This window comes from Danio rerio, chromosome 13, assembly GCF_052040795.2.
Source record: "Danio rerio strain M-AB ecotype USA chromosome 13, GRCz13ab, whole genome shotgun sequence".
Classification (NCBI taxonomy): Eukaryota; Metazoa; Chordata; class Actinopteri; order Cypriniformes; family Danionidae; genus Danio; species Danio rerio.
In genome coordinates, this window is record NC_141033.1 from 30402501 (window position 1) to 30410000 (window position 7500).

Genomic DNA, 7500 nt, shown 5'->3' on the forward strand with positions numbered 1-7500 from the left:
AGGTCCCGGGTTCAAATCCCGGACGAGCCCTTGCAGGTGTCATGTGTTTTACAGGGCAATATGGCTTTCATAAAACCTTCTTTCGAAGAATTCCAGTTTGTCAGCAGTTAGTATCGCCACATATAACATTCCTTGTCTGGTCGACTAGGAGTATGATCTTCGCTTATGCCGTGAGAGCTCCCAGGTTCAAATTTCAGTTGAGCCCTTACAGATATCTTCTGTTTTGTAAGGGTATTGTGGCTTACACAGAGGCCTTTTTCTGAGAATGCTGGTTTGTCAGCAGTTAGTGTTGTTATGTAAAGTTGCTGTCTTGCAGTGGCCCTTGGGTCAAGTGGTATGATTCTGGCTTTGGGTGCGAGAGTCCAATCGTCCAAATCCCGGACGATCCCTCGCTGCTGTCTTGTGTTTTACAGGGCATAATAGCTTTCATAAAAATGTCTTTTGAATACTTTCACTTTGTCAGCAGATAGTATCGCCACATAATATATTCCTTGCATATTGGCTAGTGGCTTGCTGGTCTAGGAGTATGAATCTTGCTCATGCCGCGAGAGCTCCCAGGTTCAAATGAATGGGTAAGCCCTTACAGTTGTCTGGTATTTTGTAAGGGCGTCGTGGGTCACCCAGAGGCCTTTTTCAGAGAATGCTGGTTTGTCTGCCGAAAGTGTTGCCATGTGAAGCTGCTGTTTTTCACTGGCTCGTTGGTCTAGGGGTATGATTCTCGCTTAGGGTGCGAGAGGTCCCGGGTTCAAATCCCGGACGAGCCCTTGCAACTCTCTTTGGTTTTGAGGGACATCATGGCTTTCACAAAGGCCAGTTTCAACGCTAGTGTGCAAGCATTAGATGTCAACTGAGGAAGGTCTTGGTTCCGTGGTGTAATGGTTAGCACTATGGATTTTGAATCCAGTGATCTGAGTTCAAATCTCGATGGAACCTTTTCCTTCTTTCCTTACAGCTTCAAATCAGTGAAATAAATGAATGAGACCAATTTTAATCACACCAATTAGTGAGTGGTTGTGATACTAGGTGCTGACATAGCTATTTGATGCTATCACGATCCTCCTCCAACAACGACTTACATAATGTTATGTGTTTTTGCCATGCAGCTTAAATCTGTGAAATGGATAAGATCAATTTACCTCACTGAAGCTAGTGGACAAAAACAACAGCAATTTTAAGGTGACTCAACTTGTCGTTCTAGGGCTGCGAATCTTGTTTTGGGCAGGAGAAGCCCCGGGTCCATCTGACGCACAAGCCCGACTTCAACACTTGAGCTTCTGAAATTACGTTCTGACTCAATTTTTAAATAAAGAATTCTAACCATCTGCTGCTGCTGGTTACATGTGAAAATGTCAAGCTTTAGTGGCTCGTTGGTCTAGGGGTATGATTCTTGCTTTGGGTGCGAGAGGTCCCGGGTTCAAATCCCGGACGAGCCCTTGCAGGTGTCATGTGTTTTACAGGGCAATATGGCTTTCATAAAACCTTCTTTCGAAGAATTCCAGTTTGTCAGCAGTTAGTATCGCCACATATAACATTCCTTGTCTGGTGGACTAGGAGTATGATCTTCGCTCATGCCGTGAGAGCTCCCAGGTTCAAATTTCAGTTGAGCCCTTACAGATATCTTCTGTTTTGTAAGGGTATTGTGGCTTACACAGAGGCCTTTTTCTGAGAATGCCGGTTTGTCAGCAGTTAGTGTTGTTATGTAAAGTTGCTGTCTTGCAGTGGCCCTTGGGTCAAGTGGTATGATTCTGGCTTTGGGTGCGAGAGTCCAATCGTCCAAATCCCGGACGATCCCTCGCTGCTGTCTTGTGTTTTACAGGGCATAATAGCTTTCATAAAAATGTCTTTTGAATACTTTCACTTTGTCAGCAGATAGTATCGCCACATAATATATTCCTTGCATATTGGCTAGTGGCTTGCTGGTCTAGGAGTATGAATCTTGCTCATGCCGCGAGAGCTCCCAGGTTCAAATGAATGGGTAAGCCCTTACAGTTGTCTGGTATTTTGTAAGGGCGTCGTGGGTCACCCAGAGGCCTTTTTCAGAGAATGCTGGTTTGTCTGCCGAAAGTGTTGCCATGTGAAGCTGCTGTTTTTCACTGGCTCGTTGGTCTAGGGGTATGATTCTCGCTTAGGGTGCGAGAGGTCCCGGGTTCAAATCCTGGACGAGCCCTTGCAACTCTCTTTGGTTTTGAGGGACATCATGGCTTTCACAAAGGCCAGTTTCAACGCTAGTGTGCAAGCATTAGATGTCAACTGAGGAAGGTCTTGGTTCGATGGTGTAATGGTTAGCACTCTGGACTTTGAATCCAGTGATCCGAGTTCAAATCTTGGTGGAACCTTTTCCTTCTTTCCTTACAGCTTCAAATCAGTGAAATAAATGAATGAGACCAATTTTAATCACACCAATTAGTGAGTGGTTGTGATACTAGGTGCTGACATAGCTATTTGATGCTATCACGATCCTCCTCCAACAACGACTTACATAATATTATGTGTTTTTGCCATGCAGCTTAAATCTGTGAAATGGATAAGATCAATTTACCTCACTGAAGCTAGTGGACAAAAACAACAGCAATTTTAAGGTGACTCAACTTGTCGTTCTAGGGCTGCGAATCTTGTTTTGGGCAGGAGAAGCCCCGGGTCCATCTGACGCACAAGCCCGACTTCAACACTTGAGCTTCTGAAATTACGTTCTGACTCAATTTTTAAATAAAGAATTCTAACCATCTGCTGCTGCTGGTTCCATGTGAAAATGTCAAGCTTTAGTGGCTCGTTGGTCTAGGGGTATGATTCTTGCTTTGGGTGCGAGAGGTCCCGGGTTCAAATCCTGGACGAGCCCTTGCAGGTGTCATGTGTTTTACAGGGCAATATGGCTTTCATAAAACCTTCTTTCGAAGAATTCCAGTTTGTCAGCAGTTAGTATCGCCACATATAACATTCCTTGTCTGGTGGACTAGGAGTATGATCTTCGCTCATGCCGTGAGAGCTCCCAGGTTCAAATTTCAGTTGAGCCCTTACAGATATCTTCTGTTTTGTAAGGGTATTGTGGCTTACACAGAGGCCTTTTTCTGAGAATGCCGGTTTGTCAGCAGTTAGTGTTGTTATGTAAAGTTGCTGTCTTGCAGTGGCCCTTGGGTCAAGTGGTATGATTCTGGCTTTGGGTGCGAGAGTCCAATCGTCCAAATCCCGGACGATCCCTCGCTGCTGTATTGTGTTTTACAGGGCATAATAGCTTTCATAAAAATGTCTTTTGAATACTTTCACTTTGTCAGCAGATAGTATCGCCACATTATATATTCCTTGCATATTGGCTAGTGGCTTGCTGGTCTAGGAGTATGAATCTTGCTCAAGCCGCGAGAGCTCCCAGGTTCAAATGAATGGGTAAGCCCTTACAGTTGTCTGGTATTTTGTAAGGGCGTCGTGGGTCACCCAGAGGCCTTTTTCAGAGAATGCTGGTTTGTCTGCCGAAAGTGTTGCCATGTGAAGCTGCTGTTTTTCACTGGCTTGTTGGTCTAGGGGTATGATTCTCGCTTAGGGTGCGTGAGGTCCGGGGTTCAAATCCCAGACGAGCCCTTGCAACTCTCTTTGGTTTTGAGGGACATCATGGCTTTCACAAAGGCCAGTTTCAACGCTAGTGTGCAAGCATTAGATGTCAACTGAGGAAGGTCTTGGTTCCATGGTGTAATGGTTAGCACTCTGGACTTTGAATCCAGTGATCCGAGTTCAAATCTCGGTGGAACCTTTTCCTTCTTTCCTTACAGCTTCAAATCAGTGAAATAAATGAATGAGACCAATTTTAATCACACCAATTAGTGAGTGGTTGTGATACTAGGTGCTGACATAGCTATTTGATGCTATCACGATCCTCCTCCAACAACGACTTACATAATGTTATGTGTTTTTGCCATGCAGCTTAAATCTGTGAAATGGATAAGATCAATTTACCTCACTGAAGCTAGTGGACAAAAACAACAGCAATTTTAAGGCAAACAAGTGACTCAACTTGTCGTTCTAGGGCTGCGAATCTTGTTTTGGGCAGGAGAAGCCCCGGGTCCATCTGACGCACAAGCCCGACTTCAACACTTGAGCTTCTGAAATTACGTTCTGACTCAATTTTTAAATAAAGAATTCTGACCATCTGCTGCTGCTGGTTCCATGTGAAAATGTCAAGCTTTAGTGGCTCGTTGGTCTAGGGGTATGATTCTCGCTTTGGGTGCGAGAGGTCCCGGGTTCAAATCCCGGACGAGCCCTTGCAGGTGTCATGTGTTATACAGGGCAATATGGCTTTCATAAAACCTTCTTTCGAAGAATTCCAGTTTGTCAGCAGTTAGTATCGCCACATATAACATTCCTTGTCTGTTGGACTAGGAGTATGATCTTCGCTCATGCCGTGAGAGCTCCCAGGTTCAAATTTCAGTTGAGCCCTTACAGATATCTTCTGTTTTGTAAGGGTATTGTGGCTTACACAGAAGCCTTTTTCTGAGAATGCCGGTTTGTCAGCAGTTAGTGTTGTTATGTAAAGTTGCTGTCTTGCAGTGGCCCTTGGGTCAAGTGGTATGATTCTGGCTTTGGGTGCGAGAGTCCAATCGTCCAAATCCCGGACGATCCCTCGCTGCTGTATTGTGTTTTACAGGGCATAATAGCTTTCATAAAAATGTCTTTTGAATACTTTCACTTTGTCAGCACATAGTATCGCCACATAATATATTCCTTGCATATTGGCTAGTGGCTTGCTGGTCTAGGAGTATGAATCTTGCTCATGCCGCGAGAGCTCCCAGGTTCAAATGAATGGGTAAGCCCTTACAGTTGTCTGGTATTTTGTAAGGGCGTCGTGGGTCACCCAGAGGCCTTTTTCAGAGAATGCTGGTTTGTCTGCCGAAAGTGTTGCCATGTGAAGCTGCTATTTTTCACTGGCTTGTTGGTCTAGGGGTATGATTCTCGCTTAGGGTGCGAGAGATCCGGGGTTCAAATCCCAGACGAGCCCTTGCAACTCTCTTTGGTTTTGAGGGACATCATGGCTTTCACAAAGGCCCGTTTCAACGCTAGTGTGCAAGCATTAGATGTCAACTGAGGAAGGTCTTGGTTCCATGGTGTAATGGTTAGCACTCTGGACTTTGAATCCAGTGATCCGAGTTCAAATCTCGGTGGAACCTTTTCCTTCTTTCCTTACAGCTTCAAATCAGTGAAATAAATGAATGAGACCAATTTTAATCACACCAATTAGTGAGTGGTTGTGATACTAGGTGCTGACATAGCTATTTGATGCTATCACGATCCTCCTCCAACAACGACTTACATAATGTTATGTGTTTTTGCCATGCAGCTTAAATCTGTGAAATGGATAAGATCAATTTACCTCACTGAAGCTAGTGGACAAAAACAACAGCAATTTTAAGGTGACTCAACTTGTCGTTCTAGGGCTGCGAATCTTGTTTTGGGCAGGAGAAGCCCCGGGTCCATCTGACGCACAAGCCCGACTTCAACAGTTGAGCTTCTGAAATTACGTTCTGACTCAATTTTTAAATAAAGAATTCTGACCATCTGCTGCTGCTGGTTCCATGTGAAAATGTCATGCTTTAGTGGCTCGTTGGTCTAGGGGTATGATTCTCGCTTTGGGTGCGAGAGGTCCCGGGTTCAAATCCCGGACGAGCCCTTGCAGGTGTCATGTGTTTTACAGGGCAATATGGCTTTCATAAAACCTTCTTTCGAAGAATTCCAGTTTGTCAGCAGTTAGTATCGCCACATATAACATTCCTTGTCTGGTCGACTAGGAGTATGATCTTCGCTTATGCCGTGAGAGCTCCCAGGTTCAAATTTCAGTTGAGCCCTTACAGATATCTTCTGTTTTGTAAGGGTATTGTGGCTTACACAGAGGCCTTTTTCTGAGAATGCCGGTTTGTCAGCAGTTAGTGTTGTTATGTAAAGTTGCTGTCTTGCAGTGGCCCTTGGGTCAAGTGGTATGATTCTGGCTTTGGGTGCGAGAGTCCAATCGTCCAAATCCCGGACGATCCCTCGCTGCTGTCTTGTGTTTTACAGGGCATAATAGCTTTCATAAAAATGTCTTTTGAATACTTTCACTTTGTCAGCAGATAGTATCGCCACATAATATATTCCTTGCATATTGGCTAGTGGCTTGCTGGTCTAGGAGTATGAATCTTGCTCATGCCGCGAGAGCTCCCAGGTTCAAATGAATGGGTAAGCCCTTACAGTTGTCTGGTATTTTGTAAGGGCGTCGTGGGTCACCCAGAGGCCTTTTTCAGAGAATGCTGGTTTGTCTGCCGAAAGTGTTGCCATGTGAAGCTGCTGTTTTTCACTGGCTCGTTGGTCTAGGGGTATGATTCTCGCTTAGGGTGCGAGAGGTCCCGGGTTCAAATCCCGGACGAGCCCTTGCAACTCTCTTTGGTTTTGAGGGACATCATGGCTTTCACAAAGGCCCGTTTCAACGCTAGTGTGCAAGCATTAGATGTCAACTGAGGAAGGTCTTGGTTCCGTGGTGTAATGGTTAGCACTCTGGACTTTGAATCCAGTGATCCGAGTTCAAATCTCGGTGGAACCTTTTCCTTCTTTCCTTACAGCTTCAAATCAGTGAAATAAATGAATGAGACCAATTTTAATCACACCAATTAGTGAGTGGTTGTGATACTAGGTGCTGACATAGCTATTTGATGCTATCACGATCCTCCTCCAACAACGACTTACATAATGTTATGTGTTTTTGCCATGCAGCTTAAATCTGTGAAATGGATGAGATCAATTTACCTCACTGAAGCTAGTGGACAAAACAACAGCAATTTTAAGGCAAACAAGTGACTCAACTTGTCGTTCTAGGGCTGCGAATCTTGTTTTGGGCAGGAGAAGCCCCGGGTCCATCTGACGCACAAGCCCGACTTCAACACTTGAGCTTCTGAAATTACGTTCTGACTCAATTTTTAAATAAAAAATTCTAACCATCTGCTGCTGCTGGTTACATGTGAAAATGTCAAGCTTTAGTGGCTCGTTGGTCTAGGGGTATGATTCTCGCTTTGGGTGCGAGAGGTCCCGGGTTCAAATCCCGGACGAGCCCTTGCAGGTGTCATGTGTTTTACAGGGCAATATGGCTTTCATAAAACCTTCTTTCGAAGAATTCCAGTTTGTCAGCAGTTAGTATCGCCACATATAACATTCCTTGTCTGGTCGACTAGGAGTATGATCTTCGCTCATGCCGTGAGAGCTCCCAGGTTCAAATTTCAGTTGAGCCCTTACAGATATCTTCTGTTTTGTAAGGGTATTGTGGCTTACACAGAGGCCTTTTTCTGAGAATGCCGGTTTGTCAGCAGTTAGTGTTGTTATGTAAAGTTGCTGTCTTGCAGTGGCCCTTGGGTCAAGTGGTATGATTCTGGCTTTGGGTGCGAGAGTCCAATCGTCCAAATCCCGGACGATCCCTCGCTGCTGTCTTGTGTTTTACAGGGCATAATAGCTTTCATAAAAATGTCTTTTGAATACTTTCACTTTGTCAGCACATAG

General features: G+C 44.8%; 12 non-coding genes across 12 annotated transcripts in view; all 12 read left to right on the forward strand.

The window, feature by feature from the left end:
- trnap-ugg (transfer RNA proline (anticodon UGG)) overlaps positions 1 to 30 on the forward strand; it is a 72-nt gene extending 42 nt beyond the window's left edge. Inside the window, exon 1 of the tRNA in view lies at positions 1 to 30. This exon is cut by the window's left edge and continues 42 nt beyond it. This is a non-coding gene — a tRNA (tRNA-Pro).
- A 662-nt stretch (positions 31 to 692) lies between these two features.
- Positions 693 to 764, forward strand: trnap-agg (transfer RNA proline (anticodon AGG)). Its single transcript has one exon. It is a non-coding gene; the product is annotated as a tRNA-Pro (tRNA).
- A 597-nt stretch (positions 765 to 1361) lies between these two features.
- Positions 1362 to 1433, forward strand: trnap-ugg (transfer RNA proline (anticodon UGG)). Its single transcript has one exon. It is a non-coding gene; the product is annotated as a tRNA-Pro (tRNA).
- Positions 1434 to 2264: 831 nt separating this feature from the next.
- On the forward strand, positions 2265 to 2336 carry trnaq-uug (transfer RNA glutamine (anticodon UUG)). Its single transcript has one exon. It is a non-coding gene; the product is annotated as a tRNA-Gln (tRNA).
- A 428-nt stretch (positions 2337 to 2764) lies between these two features.
- Positions 2765 to 2836, forward strand: trnap-ugg (transfer RNA proline (anticodon UGG)). The gene has a single exon. It is a non-coding gene; the product is annotated as a tRNA-Pro (tRNA).
- Positions 2837 to 3667: 831 nt separating this feature from the next.
- trnaq-uug (transfer RNA glutamine (anticodon UUG)) lies at positions 3668 to 3739 on the forward strand. Its single transcript has one exon. It is a non-coding gene; the product is annotated as a tRNA-Gln (tRNA).
- A 436-nt stretch (positions 3740 to 4175) lies between these two features.
- On the forward strand, positions 4176 to 4247 carry trnap-ugg (transfer RNA proline (anticodon UGG)). The gene has a single exon. It is a non-coding gene; the product is annotated as a tRNA-Pro (tRNA).
- An 831-nt stretch (positions 4248 to 5078) lies between these two features.
- trnaq-uug (transfer RNA glutamine (anticodon UUG)) lies at positions 5079 to 5150 on the forward strand. The gene has a single exon. It is a non-coding gene; the product is annotated as a tRNA-Gln (tRNA).
- A 428-nt stretch (positions 5151 to 5578) lies between these two features.
- On the forward strand, positions 5579 to 5650 carry trnap-ugg (transfer RNA proline (anticodon UGG)). The gene has a single exon. It is a non-coding gene; the product is annotated as a tRNA-Pro (tRNA).
- Positions 5651 to 6312: 662 nt separating this feature from the next.
- On the forward strand, positions 6313 to 6384 carry trnap-agg (transfer RNA proline (anticodon AGG)). Its single transcript has one exon. It is a non-coding gene; the product is annotated as a tRNA-Pro (tRNA).
- Positions 6385 to 6481: 97 nt separating this feature from the next.
- On the forward strand, positions 6482 to 6553 carry trnaq-uug (transfer RNA glutamine (anticodon UUG)). The gene has a single exon. It is a non-coding gene; the product is annotated as a tRNA-Gln (tRNA).
- Positions 6554 to 6988: 435 nt separating this feature from the next.
- trnap-ugg (transfer RNA proline (anticodon UGG)) lies at positions 6989 to 7060 on the forward strand. Its single transcript has one exon. It is a non-coding gene; the product is annotated as a tRNA-Pro (tRNA).
- The last annotated feature ends 440 nt before the right edge of the window (positions 7061 to 7500 follow it).